The sequence below is a fragment of the Dromiciops gliroides genome, chromosome 5 (genome assembly GCF_019393635.1).
Source record: "Dromiciops gliroides isolate mDroGli1 chromosome 5, mDroGli1.pri, whole genome shotgun sequence".
Lineage (NCBI taxonomy): Eukaryota > Metazoa > Chordata > Mammalia > Microbiotheria > Microbiotheriidae > Dromiciops > Dromiciops gliroides.
This window is the reverse complement of record NC_057865.1, coordinates 3,334,409-3,347,412: the sequence shown is the minus strand read 5'-3', so window position 1 is coordinate 3,347,412 and position 13,004 is coordinate 3,334,409.

Genomic DNA, 13,004 nt, shown 5'->3' with positions numbered 1-13,004 from the left:
GTCCTCTTTGAGAACAAAGGACAACAACCAATCACCTAACTATACACATGATGCCTAGATCTCTGTATCTTGCCATATACACTCTCTCCTGAGCTTCATTTCCACAACATCCACTGCCCATGGGGCTTCTCCAACTGGATGTTGTATAGACAACTCAAATTCAGAATCATAGAATCATAGATATAGAACTACAAAGGTCAATAGGAACATGTTACAGATGATCAAGTTGGCCTTCCTTGAAAGCTATTGGATCCCATCCTTTCCTGAAAAGAAGTCCCTTAAAATATCCAAAAACTGGGGTGGCTAGGTGGCGCAGTGGATAAAGCACCAGCCCTGGATTCAGGAGGACCTGAGTTCAAATCTTGACTCAGACACTTGACACTTATTAGCTGTGTGACCCTGGGCAAGTCACTTAACCCCCATTGCCCCACAAAAAAAAAATCCCAAAACTTTATTGCCCATTTTTTACTTTCCTGCATTGATGTTGGGACATCCAAACCACATTCCCTCCTGAGGCAACTCATTCCACTTAGGGACAGGCTATATTAACAGGAAATATTTCCTACTGTTATGGGGCAAATCAAAGAACCTTCTCCTTGAGAAACTAAATCAAAGGACAGAGACACCTAAAGAAATAAGTGGCACCTGATAGGGACTGAACTAGCTCCATGACCACCATACTTCATTCTAGTCTCCCCTACCCCTTGGGGAGATAAGATTAGGTGTGGCTGCTGCCTTTGTGGTGATGTCTTGAGGGATCCAGAGCCACCCCTCATCGAACTTCCCCTAGCCACCACGAGTGGGGGATGATTCTACCCCAATAAGGGAACTTTCCATAGTCAGATGACCACCCCCATCAGTCCTCTATAAAATAATTTCCCTGTCTTCTACTAGAGGAGATATGTATCTCAGAGCCACACCTCTGTGCCATGCCTTCTCTCCATGAAAAGAAGTCCAAGGATTTTTCTCTTGGTTTCCTTTCCCTAGCCCCTAAATAAACTATTATTTTATTCTAATTGGATTTGTGTGCAAGAGGGTATAATTCTTTTTTTAATTAAAATACAATTTTATTGATTAGTAGGTAGCTAATATATTATAGTATGTAAATTTAATGAAATACAATAGCACCGAAAGAAATAATGAATCTGTACAATTCAGAGATGAATGGGAAGACAAATCAACTGATGCGGAGTAAAAGAAGCAGAATTATTAAAACAATGTAAATGGAAAGAACAACAAAACTGAATGTTCTATGAAGACAAAGTTAAGATGAGAAGAAAAGATAAGTAAAAATATCATCCTCTCTTTTTTACAAGGGGGTGGGACAGACTAGGGATGTCAAAGATTATTCATGCTGTCAGATTTAGCTGCTCCACTGGTTAGTTTTTTTTTTCTTTTGAATAGAATTTTCTTTTCCAAAATATATGTAAAAACAAAATTTTAACATCAATTTTTAAAAACCTCTGTTTTCCAACTTCTCTTCCCCCCCCTCCATTCACACACCCCACCCACAAGAACTCAAGCAATTCAAAATAAGTTATACATGAGTAGTCATGGAAAAATTCTCATATTAGCTAGTTGTGAGAGAAAACAGTCAAAAAACCCCAAAAGTTCAGAGTAAGAAATTGTCAAAGAGGAAAAGAAAAAAAAATTAATGTGTTTCCATCTGTTTTCAGATATTATCAGTTTTTTTCTCTGCAGATGGGCTGCAATCTTCATAAGTCCTTCAGGGTTATATTGGATCATTGCCTTGCTGAAAATAACCACATGCTTCCCAGTAGATCATCCCCCATTATTGCTGTTATTTTGTATACAGTACATTTCATTCTGCTTTAGTTCATGTAGGTCTTTCCACGTTTTCCTGATAGTATCTTGTTCATCATAACCTGTATATAGTACCTTAAGCTTTACAGAGAATTTTCTTCATAAAAGCCCAGCAAAGTAGGTACCATATGTTTTGCCATTATAATCAATCATCATAACTATTTCCCTCCATCCCACTCCCTTCCCATGACATTTACTCTCTCTTCTTTTTACCTATTCCTCCTCAGAAGTGTTTTACTTCTGACTATCCTCTCCCTCACTCTGCACTCCCTTTTTTCACCCCTTCCTTCCTTATATTCTTCCCCTCCTATTTTCCTGCAGGGTTAAATAGCTTGCTCCTCCCAATTGGGTATGAAGGCTATCCGCTTCACAAGCCCACTCCAATGAGATCAGGGTCCCTGAGCTAATTCTGTGTTCTAAATTGTTCTTCCTCCCTCACTGCTCAACTCTCCCTATGATATCAAGCAATTCAATATGTCATACTAGTGCAGTAATACAGAACATCTACATCTTCCTTGAAAGTGTTTTGCTTTTTACTGCTCTCTCTCCCAATCTGCCCTTTCCTCCTTCCCCTCTTTCCCCCTCCCCTCAGGGCAAAAATATATTACTATACCACTTGAGTATGTATGTTAGTCCTTCTTTGAGCCAATTCTGATGATATTAAGGTTCACTCATTCCCCAACTCCTTCCCTGTCTTCTACTCTCCTCCATAAGCTTTTTTCTTGTTTCCTTCATGTGAACTACCTCTCCCCAGACCATCTCTCCCCTTCTCCCTCCCCCAGTTTTTCCTCCTACACCTCAACCCTATTTTAATGATGTCATTATGGATCAGTTAGGTGGCACAGTGGACAAAGCACCAGCCCTGGACCCAGGAGGCCCCAAGCCCAAATCTAGTCCCAGACATAAGATACCCCACCCTGTCTGCCCTACAAAGAACAAAACATAAATGCTTTACAGATATAATCCCTTCATATTCAGTTCAGCCCTGTTTTCTGTGAATTGCTTACTGAGATAGTTCTTATTATTTCAAATTATTATCTTCCCATATAGGAATGTTAACAGTTTGATCTTTTAATATCCCTCATGAAGTCTTTTTCCTGTTTGCCTTTTTATGCTTCTCCAGGATCTTGTATTTGAAAGTCAAATTTTCGATTCAGTTCAGGTCTTTTCATCACAAATGCTTGAAAGACATCTTTCTCATTGAAATCTCATTTTTGCCTCTGAAAGATTATACTCAGTTTTGCTGGGTACATGATTTTTGGCTCAAGTCCCAGTTCCTTTGCCCTCTGGAATATCATATTCCGTGCCCATTGGTCCTTTAATGTAGAGGCTGCTAGATCTTGCTTTATCCTTATTGGAGCTCCACAGTATTTGAATTCCTTTTTTCTAGCTGCTTGCAGTATTTTCTCCTTGACCTGGGAATTCTAGAATTTGGCTATAATATTCCTGGAGGTTTTCCTTTTGGGATCTCTTTCAGGAGGTGATCAGTGGATTCTTTCAATTTCTATTTTAGCTTCTGCTTCTAGAATATAAGGGCAATTTTCCCTCACAATCTCTTGGAGGATGGTGTCTAAGCTTTTGTTTTGGTCATGGTTTTCAGGTAGTCCAATGATTTTCAATTTATCCCTCCTAGATTTATTTTCTAGGTCAGCTGTTTTTCCAAGGAGATATTTCACATTGCCCTCTATTTTTTCATTCAATTGGATTTGCTTTACTGTCTTGGTTTCTCAAGATCACTAGCTTCTATTTGTTCAATCCTAATTCTTAGTCAGTTATATTCATCAGACAGTTTTTTAATCTCCTTTTCCATTTGGCTTTTCAAACTGTTGACTTTTTTCTCACGACTCTCCTGCATTGCTCTCATTTCACTTTCCATTCTTTCCTCCTTTTCTCTACATCTTCTTTCTATTTCTCCTTCTTTCTCTTCAAAGTCCCTTTTGAGAGCTTCCATGGCCTGAGACCAGTTAATATTTTTCTTGGAAGCTTTGGATGTTGGAGCTTTGACCCTGTTATTATATTTTTCTTTTGAGGTTGTATTGTGGTCTACCTTACCCCCAAGGAAGTTTTTGATGGTCTTCTGCTTTCTCTGACTACTCATCCTGGCTTACTATTTCTTGGCTTTTAACTCCTTCTTGTTTGTTTGTTGTTGTTGTTGTTGTTGTTGTTTTTTTTTTTTTTTTTTTTTTTTTTTTTAGTGAGGCAACTGGGGCTGACTTGCCGAGGGTCACACAGCTAGTTAAGTATCAAGTGTCTGAGGCCAGACCTGAACCCAGGTACTCCCAACTCCAGGGCCGGTGCTCTATCCACTGCGCCATCTAGCTGCCCCTATTAACTCCTTCTTAAAATGTGGTGCTGATTCCAGGATACACTGTTCAAACTACAGCATGGCCTGGGGGATGGTTGGGCTTCTTCTCAGCCTGCCTGGTCTCGCTTTCATTTGATTTTAAACTCTCCACTGCGGGGTGGTGGTGGTGGGGGTTCTACTTCTCGGCTCTGCTCCTATTCTCAGCTTCAGAGGGTCCCAGGCATTTGGGGTTGAGGCAGGGCAGGTTTTAATCTCACCTGGCCTTTTCTCAGGTCCAGAGATAACCTCAGGCCTATTTACTAAGAAACCAACCAGCAAAGCTTTCTGTGATGTGGTTCTCAGCTTCTGATGAGACTGCTCCCCTGCTCCCCTCCCCCACCTGGACCTTCAGCCGCTCAGGATTTCTTCCTGGTTGCCCGCTGAGGTGGGACAGTCGAATCCTTCCCTCCAGTCCACTGGTACCCCTGTACTTACTCCCCGGGCCAGCCGTTCAGCCTGACCACGCTCAGTTCCAGAAGACGCCTGTGTGCTGCAGCTGATTCAGAGGCACTGGGGCAAATTCCTTGGGTGGGTGTCTGGTGTGTTGGCCCGATTGCAGGGTTAGACTTTATTTGTGGCCCAGCATGGACCCCTGAAATCTATCTATAGGTGGAGAAAACTCTCAGCCCATATTTTTGTGTTTTTCTTCCCGAGGGTTATTTTATTGCTATTTTGGGGGCGATTGTATCAGGAACCCTGTGCATTTAATGTCTTTCCTCTGCTATCTTGGTTCTGCCCCAAGAGGGTATAATTCTTTAAAGAGGAATTCCTATGAATCTCTATTCCAAATCCCCATCTATTTCCCCCATAACACTACAAATGAAAATCTTTTTTATAACCTCAACAAGTTCTTTCCTGATAAAGTTGATAACATGTTATGGCAAGTGAGTTGTGTTTAGCCTAGACTATGAGGAATTCAAAAATGTTGTTTTCTGGTCACTTTCATTCAAATGAATGGCCTGGATATTTCTTTAATTGCCCCAAGCTACATTTCATGAATTAGGTCTGAATGTTCAATGAAATAATGGCAAATGATTTCATTCATGGATGCTTTGTTGGTAATTCCTCAATAATACATTTCCTTTTCCAGAACTTGTCACTGTTAAAACTTCCACAAGAGCCACCATTATCACTAAGAAAGGAAAGGGGGGAGGGAGGGAAGGAAGGAGGGAGGGAGGGAGGGAGGGAGGAAGAGAGGGAGAAAGAGAGAGAGAGAGAGAGAGAGAGAGAGAGAGAGAGAGAGAGAGAGAAAGAGAGAGAGAGATATTATGTTTTCTATAAGCTAGTATGAATGCTACTCCTATAATTTAATGACTAGACAGCAGTGAAGTGCTCCTCTGAGGAACTGAATTGTGACTGCTCTGGGGAAAGAAAGCTATTCTCTCTGGCAGTGATTATCAGGAGCTTTTGGGGCTATTTTTGCTTAGTTGTTCAGCCACATCTTGATCTTCTAAAAAGAAGCTCCACTAACTTGCTATGGCTGTCCTGGGGGTGGAGGTGGGGATTCAAAGGAAAGCATTTGAAAAGAAGCACTTGGACTCCAGCAACTGATCAGAGCATCTTTCACTGATGAACGAGTTTTTCTGCAATTAACCATTAACAGGCTGAGTGTGATTGCTTTCTTTCGCTGCCATCTTTCCATTAAAATCTCATCATCTGCTGCCTTTTCAACATGATGATCAGCTGTTTGTAAAGGCACCAGATGCAGAGGCTTTGGCTATGGGATAGATGGAGGTGGGGAACTGCAGAGCTAGTAAGATTGTCAGGCCACCCAAGTGATTGACACAGAAGTTCCCATTCGGTTTGCAGAATGGAAATGTTTGGCAGCCGAGGCCCGGTGGACAGGCATATGATTAACTGAATTTAGTTCAGTCTTTATAGTCAGACCGGACATTCGCAACAACATAACATGGGCAACCATGTTTCCTTGTGCTTCCTTTAACCCAGCCCCATATTGCAGAAATCCTAACCTAAACTGATTGGGTGGGATTTTCAGAAGAAAGGGAGATGCCCAATGGGATGCAAAATCCAGCTTCACCTTCTTGTTGCCATGACACCATGTAGGGAACCATGGTCTCTAGTCACTTAAATACCTGTAAGGAAAGACAAATTCCCCCCTGAGGTTTCTCAGCAGGAGTCCAGCTCCTTTTTAATAAAGATCTTAGTTCAATCCAACACAACTTGTAATGTCAATCCCTTTGTATTTGGAAGGAGTGGGAGAAAACCAAATTACCAATTCTCTGGAGACGAAAAAGGGAATGCAATTCAAATAAAAGAGAGGAAGGGAGATGAGGAAGAAAAAAAGGCCTAAATGTGTTCTGCACCACTCTCATGGCCAAGCACAAAGCAGGCTGTAGGGACATTTTTTCTTTCTTTTTTTTTTTCCTGATTCACGTCATTATTACCAGAAATGCTGGGCGTTTTGCAGTGGTTACATTGCCATAATTAAAGGGTGATGTAAAGTGAAATAAAGGTGTGCTTGGTTTTTGTTTTTTGTTTTTCTTTCTGTTGCAACATGATTTCATAAAGTAGAAAGGAAATGTGACAGAAAATAAAACAAAAGGAATTCTAACTTTTATTATGGGGCAACCAAATCCATTGTTGTGAGAGATGTGCCTACAATCATTATCTTTTGTTTCACTTAGCATGAGATTCTCCTTTGCTTTAAGAAATCATGGAACAACATGGTAAGTATGTCTGTGTGTGTGTGTGTGTGTGTGTGTGTGTGTGTTTTGTCCTAAACAGCTGTGAATATAGACATGAGCACAGACATGCTTTCTATAGAAGGATGTAACAAAAAACATTTTGAAAATTTACTTAAACTTACATTATTCAAATTTTGTGACTGCAAATAGTGTCTGTCTGTTCCCAGAGCTCAATGGAATTCCAATGTCCCCTCCTTCCTTGTTCATCAATCTTGTGCAAACAATTTCACTCAAATGTGGAGTAGTCATGGAGAGACTCTCTGGACCAACCATTCATCCATGTTTAGCCTTTATCCACCCTTTTTCCAATGTCCAAACAGATCTGTATCACACATCACTTTTGCCCAAGCTCTTCCATTTCTATGACATAAGGCATGTCAAGTTATTTCATTCTTGAGAAGTTATTTCCCATTTTAGAATATGTCCCCATTCTATAGATTTCAACCTAGAAAGCATATTTGTAAATTTGAAACTGTTCAGGTAAATATTTCCTTGTTTTCTTCCACTTTTGCAGGACCCTACTCTCTCCTGGTTCTCTTCCAATTTATCCTCAGTTTCCTTTGCTGGGTCCCCACCTGCCTCACACAGTCTAACCAGTGGCATCCCATAGAGTTCTGCCCTGGGTCCTCTTCACTTTTCTCTCTATTCTACTTGGTGATCTCATCAGCCCTCATGGATTCATTATCACCATGTTGATGATTCTCAAATTGATCTATCATGCCCCAAATTTTCTGCTGATCTCCAGTATTGCATCTATAACTGACTTTGAGATTGAGCCATAGTAGGTGCCTAATAAATGTTTATTCACTAACTGCCTGACTGACCTTGTCAACATATGTCAAGGAAACATATGCAACATGGGATGCAAATCATGAGTATTACTAGAGGTTTAGGGATGGTGAATGGTTATGATTTTATTGGTATATGAAATATATACCAATGCAGGTCAGTGCCTTCTCTGTAATAAAAAAACCATAGAGTTACCTAGATCGTTGAGAGATGTGACTTGCCCAGGGTTATACTGTGATTCCACATCCTAGATAAGATTTGGACCCATGTTTTTTTTCTGCTTCCAAGACCAATTCTCTATGCTCAACACCCCACAGCTTACTTATTAAAGGTTCCAAACAAACTACTTTCTAGCCACTGATTAACATGTGAAATAAACTAAATAGAACCTAATCCAAGGACTCTTACTCTTCTACCCACAATAATTCAAATGCAAGAGGGATGCCCAACTGAAACTTCTTCAAAATCTAAAGATCTACAGAGGATAAAACATAGAGATGATGAAAGGAAAAGGGGAGAGCCTTCAGATGGAAAATGGAAATTCTCTGCCTTAGAAAGGCAGGGCCATATGAATGCCTAAATTGAACAGGATGGATTCAATAAACCAGTGAATGTGCCTCTGGGGAATCAGATGCAGCCACACCTTTGTGCCTAGCCAAGGTTCTACCTGAGGGTTCCCAAAATGACTGGACTGAAACCAATCAAGCATAAAACAACCTGGAGTTGCATAAGGAGGAAATGGACTTTTGAATGAGGAATAACAATGAAAGGAAAAGTAAACCTCTCATCTCCTATCAGAAGGAGACCAACAACCTCACAGATGTGACTGAGGAAGTCAAAGGGTTAGAGGTTAGGGTTAATCAAAGGCAGAAGTTTCTGCCCATTCTAAATGAAGGGGAATTGCCCCAGCTGAAAGAGCTCAGTAACTGAAGTCATGTTAATAAGCATTTGTTAGGCACCTAATGTTTCCCAGCCACTTCACTAAAACTCCAACCTCAGACAGTCCTGGTCCAGCTGCCTTCCTGCCAGGAATCAGGTGTTAGTTCTAAATTAGCTCCACATACCCCGGAATATATGCTTGGTGTTCAATTGCATTCCTGACACAGAACTGAGGGGATAGCATTAGAAAATGTTCAGGGAAAAAGCATCAGCCTTCCTACTTAATCTCCCTTTTTTCTCTTTTTTAAGTCCTCTCATACACCTGCTATCAGAGAAGCAATCTCCCTGAAAATTGTGATTCCTAATATTCTCATTTAAATTTTCTGTTTGCAGATCAAAGAGGAAAACTCAGCTTTCACCAAGATCTCTTGATTTCTCACCTTGATGGACTTCACATTGATTAGAGGCTGATACGTTCAAGCTTACAAATAGCTGAGCATATAATTATCCTTATTACCCTTCATTCCACAGCCTGGCACAGTCAGTGTTTGATGTTGCAGCAGTTTGCTTCTTGTGCTTCTTTGACAGGTCAGGAGCTATTCTACCTAATGGTCAGCTGGGCAGATCAAAGCCTGGAGGAGCCATAGGCTTTGCTAGGACTTCATTGTTCAGCCCTGCTGCAGCCCATGTTTCTCCCGGCCCAGAGCAAGAGCCAGAACTCACATCATGAAGTGATCATTCTAGGAGTTAATGTTAGCTTTGAGAATGGAGAGGAGGGAGGGAGAGAGACAGACAGAGAGACACACAGAGAGAGACAGAGAGACAGAGGCAGAGAGAGAGAACCCTACTGCTGCAGCCCTTCCTGAGGAGGAAATTCATGAGCATTCCAGGGGAGAGGGCTGAGCTCCCTACTCATTCTTTTGCCAGGTGATACAAAGCAGTAAGCTCAAAGGGAATGAGCTGTTGTCATGCTTTCTACTCCTATTAATTCAGGAGGAGAATAACTAAAGCCCATGCTCTATAGCAGGACTGCTTAGTGCTAACAGCTTTGACAAGTGGTTTAATGGATGAGTAAAAGATTTGCAGACAGGAAAGCCTGGATTCAAATCCTTCTTCTGATACTCACTGCATGACCATGAGCAAATCCCTCAACTTCTCTAATGTTGATGGCGGCTCCTCAAAATCCTCGTTGTTGCTGTCAGGTTGTCTCTGCCATGCCCAGCTCTTTCTGAGCTCATCTGGAGTCTATGTTGGCAAAGATACTCGAGTGTTCTGCCATTCCCTTCTCCAGCTCATTTTGCAGATGAGGAAACTAAAGCAAACAAAGTGACTTGCCCAGGGCCACACAGCTAGTGTCTAAAGCCAGATGGGAATTTAGGTCTTCCTGCCTCCAGGCCCCCAACCCCATTCTCACACTCTATCCTACCACCTAGCCTCCCTTCTAGAATTGTTTATTGTTCTTGTTCAGTTATTTTTCAGTCAAGTCTGACTCTTTGTGACCCCATTTCAGTTTTCTTGGCAAAGATACAGGAGTGGTTTCCTGTTTCTTTCTCCAACTCATTTTACAGATTAGGAAATTGAGACAAGTCAGGTTAAGTGACTTTCCCAAGGTCATATAGCTAGTAAGTGTGAGAGGTTAGATTTGAACTCAGGAAGATGTCTTCCAAGTGGGGGTGGAGGGGGGAGAGATGGGGAGGAGCAGGGCAGTAAATGAACTTTACACCCATCAGAATAGGCTCAAAGACCTTAATCTCATCAGAGTTGGTTCAAGGAGGGATTCATATACACACCAAACTGGGTGGAGTAATATATTTAAACTGGACAGTAAATGAGCCTAACACTCATCAGAATTGTCTCAAAGATGTTAAACTCAGCAGAAATGACTCAAAGAGGGAATAATTTACACACTCAATTGGGTGGAGTAATCTATCTAACCCTGCAGGAAAATAGGAGGGGAAGGGGATAAGAAGGGAGATGCAAAAGAAGAGAGGGCAGATTGGGGGAGGGGCAGTAAGAAACTAATCCCTTTTGAGGAGGGATAGGTTAAAAGAATATAAGACAATAGAGAAAATATCATAGGGAAGGAAATAGGATGGAGGGAAACAGTTAACAATAGTAATTGTTTAAAAGAGAAGAGGGAAAAAATGTACAAAAATATTTATAGCAACTCTTTTTGATGGCTAAGAATTGGAAATCAAAGGAATGTCCATCAATTGGTGATTGACTGAACAAGCTGTGGTATATGATTTTAATGGAATATTATTGTACCATAAGAAATGACAAGCAAGATGATTTCAGAAAAACTTGGAAAAACTCATTTGAACTTGTTATGGGCCTAGAAGTTTTCTAGAGTACATCAAAGAACCTTCTCCCTGAGAAACTAAACCAAAGGACAGACACATCTAAAGAGATAAGGGTTGGGGAGACTGGAATGAAGGGTGGTGGCCCCAGAGCTAGCTCAGTCTGGATCTAGTGCCACTTATCTCTTTAGGTGTGTCTGTCCTTTGGTTTAGTTTCTCAAGTAGAAGGTTCTTTGATGTACCCCAGAGACCTTCCGAGGTGGTGCTAGGCCCATAACAAACCGATGTATAGTGAAGTGAGGAGATCCAGGAGGACATTGTGCACCATGACAGGAGTATTGTTCTATGAGCAATTAAGAATGACTACTTTCGGCAATACAGTGATCCAAGAAAATTCCAAAGGACTAACGATTAAGCATACTATCCACCTCCAGAGAAAGAACTGATATTAATTGAACACAGACTAAAAAAAAAAAAGTACTTGTGGATTGTACATATATAACCTATATCAGATTGGTTGCTGTCTTGTGGAGTGAGGAGGTAAGGGAGGGAGGGAAAAAATTTGGAACTCGAAATCTTATAAAAATGAATGTTGGAAGATGTCTTCCCAATTCAAAGCCCAGTGTTCTAGCCACTGTATCACCTAGCTGCCTTCAGAATCATTCACATCAGGGGCAGCTAGGTGGTGCAGTGCATAGAGAACCAGACCTGGATTCAGAAGGACCTAAGTTCAAATCCAGCCTCAGACACTTGACACTTACTAGCTGTGTGACCCTGGGCAAGTCACTTAACCCCCACTGCCCTGCAAAAAACAAAAAACAAAAAAAAGAATCATTCACATCTTCTAATTTCTCTTACTTTACTGGGTCTAATGGGAGTGTCCTCTATCACTCAATGCCACCCAGATCAGACCTTCTGTACATATTATATACATGCACACAGACAGACCAGTAGATAGAGAGAGAAATGGATGGACCACAGAGAGAGAGAGAAAACACAGAAATAGGGACAGATAAATACACAGACACAGAGATGGACAGAGCCACATAGAAGCACAGATAGAAAGATGGACAGACACATCAAGAGGCACTCAGAAGACTCATAGTGAGGCAGATGGATAGCTAGATACACAGAGAGAGATGGTCAAGCAGATGCCCAGTCAGATAGCTACAGAGACAAAAACATGAACAGTCAGAGATGGACAGACAGATGAATGCGTATACCTATGCGCTGTCTGTAGCTTACAGGAGCAGATTCTTTTCCAATTGCCCCTGTTCCTCTTCAAGCTCAGACTCGAAGTCAGGCTGGTGGCCTGAGAAGCCCTATGAAAGCTCACACCAGGGCACCTTCAGCAGCACCATAAGGCCTCAGAAGAGGGGTTCACCGAAGTCAAGCATTAGGGAATTCTAAACACCTGACTTTCAGCCAATGGGACACCATTTTGCATAGTATCTTAATAGTTCCAGAGACTGAGGTGAATATCACCGGAGAATATTATTTGCTTGAGGGCGAGGAACGGTGATTGTTTGTGTTGATTTAATAAGTTAGGTATATAAAGCTTAGGAAATCCACTCTTACCATGGATGAGGTTATTGTGTGTCTCACGAAGCCCCACTTTCCCAGTTGACCTATCCCGCATATGGGCATTTCTTCTAACTTGGAGACTCAGAAGCATTATATCATGACCAGTTCTGTATCAGTCCTTAAACTGCAAGCCCCTACAGAGATCTCAAAAAGGTTCCTCAAATCTCTTATAGCAGCTTGGGCCAGATTTTCACCTACAGACTCAGCAGTAGAGGCATATGGGAAGCTTAAAGGTCCTGAAAAAGGAGAAATCTTTTCTAGAGAAAGGAAGGAGGATCATGGATCTTTAAATGGAATAAAGTAATTGTCCATTTCACAACTGTGAGCCCGGAACTGACTTCCCTCCATCCACCTAAATGCAGATACATAGACACACATGAACACAAGTGCGCAGAGGCACACAGACACATCCACATGCACATGAGCAGAGATAGACATAGATTTTTGAAGATACAAAAGCATACACCATTTTTTTATACACCCTTTTCTAAATAAACACCCTGATGCATGCTAGGAGCTTTTCAGCAAAATGTCTATCAACTTATTCTCTTTGTTCTAGCATGTGCTAGAGCATTTGTT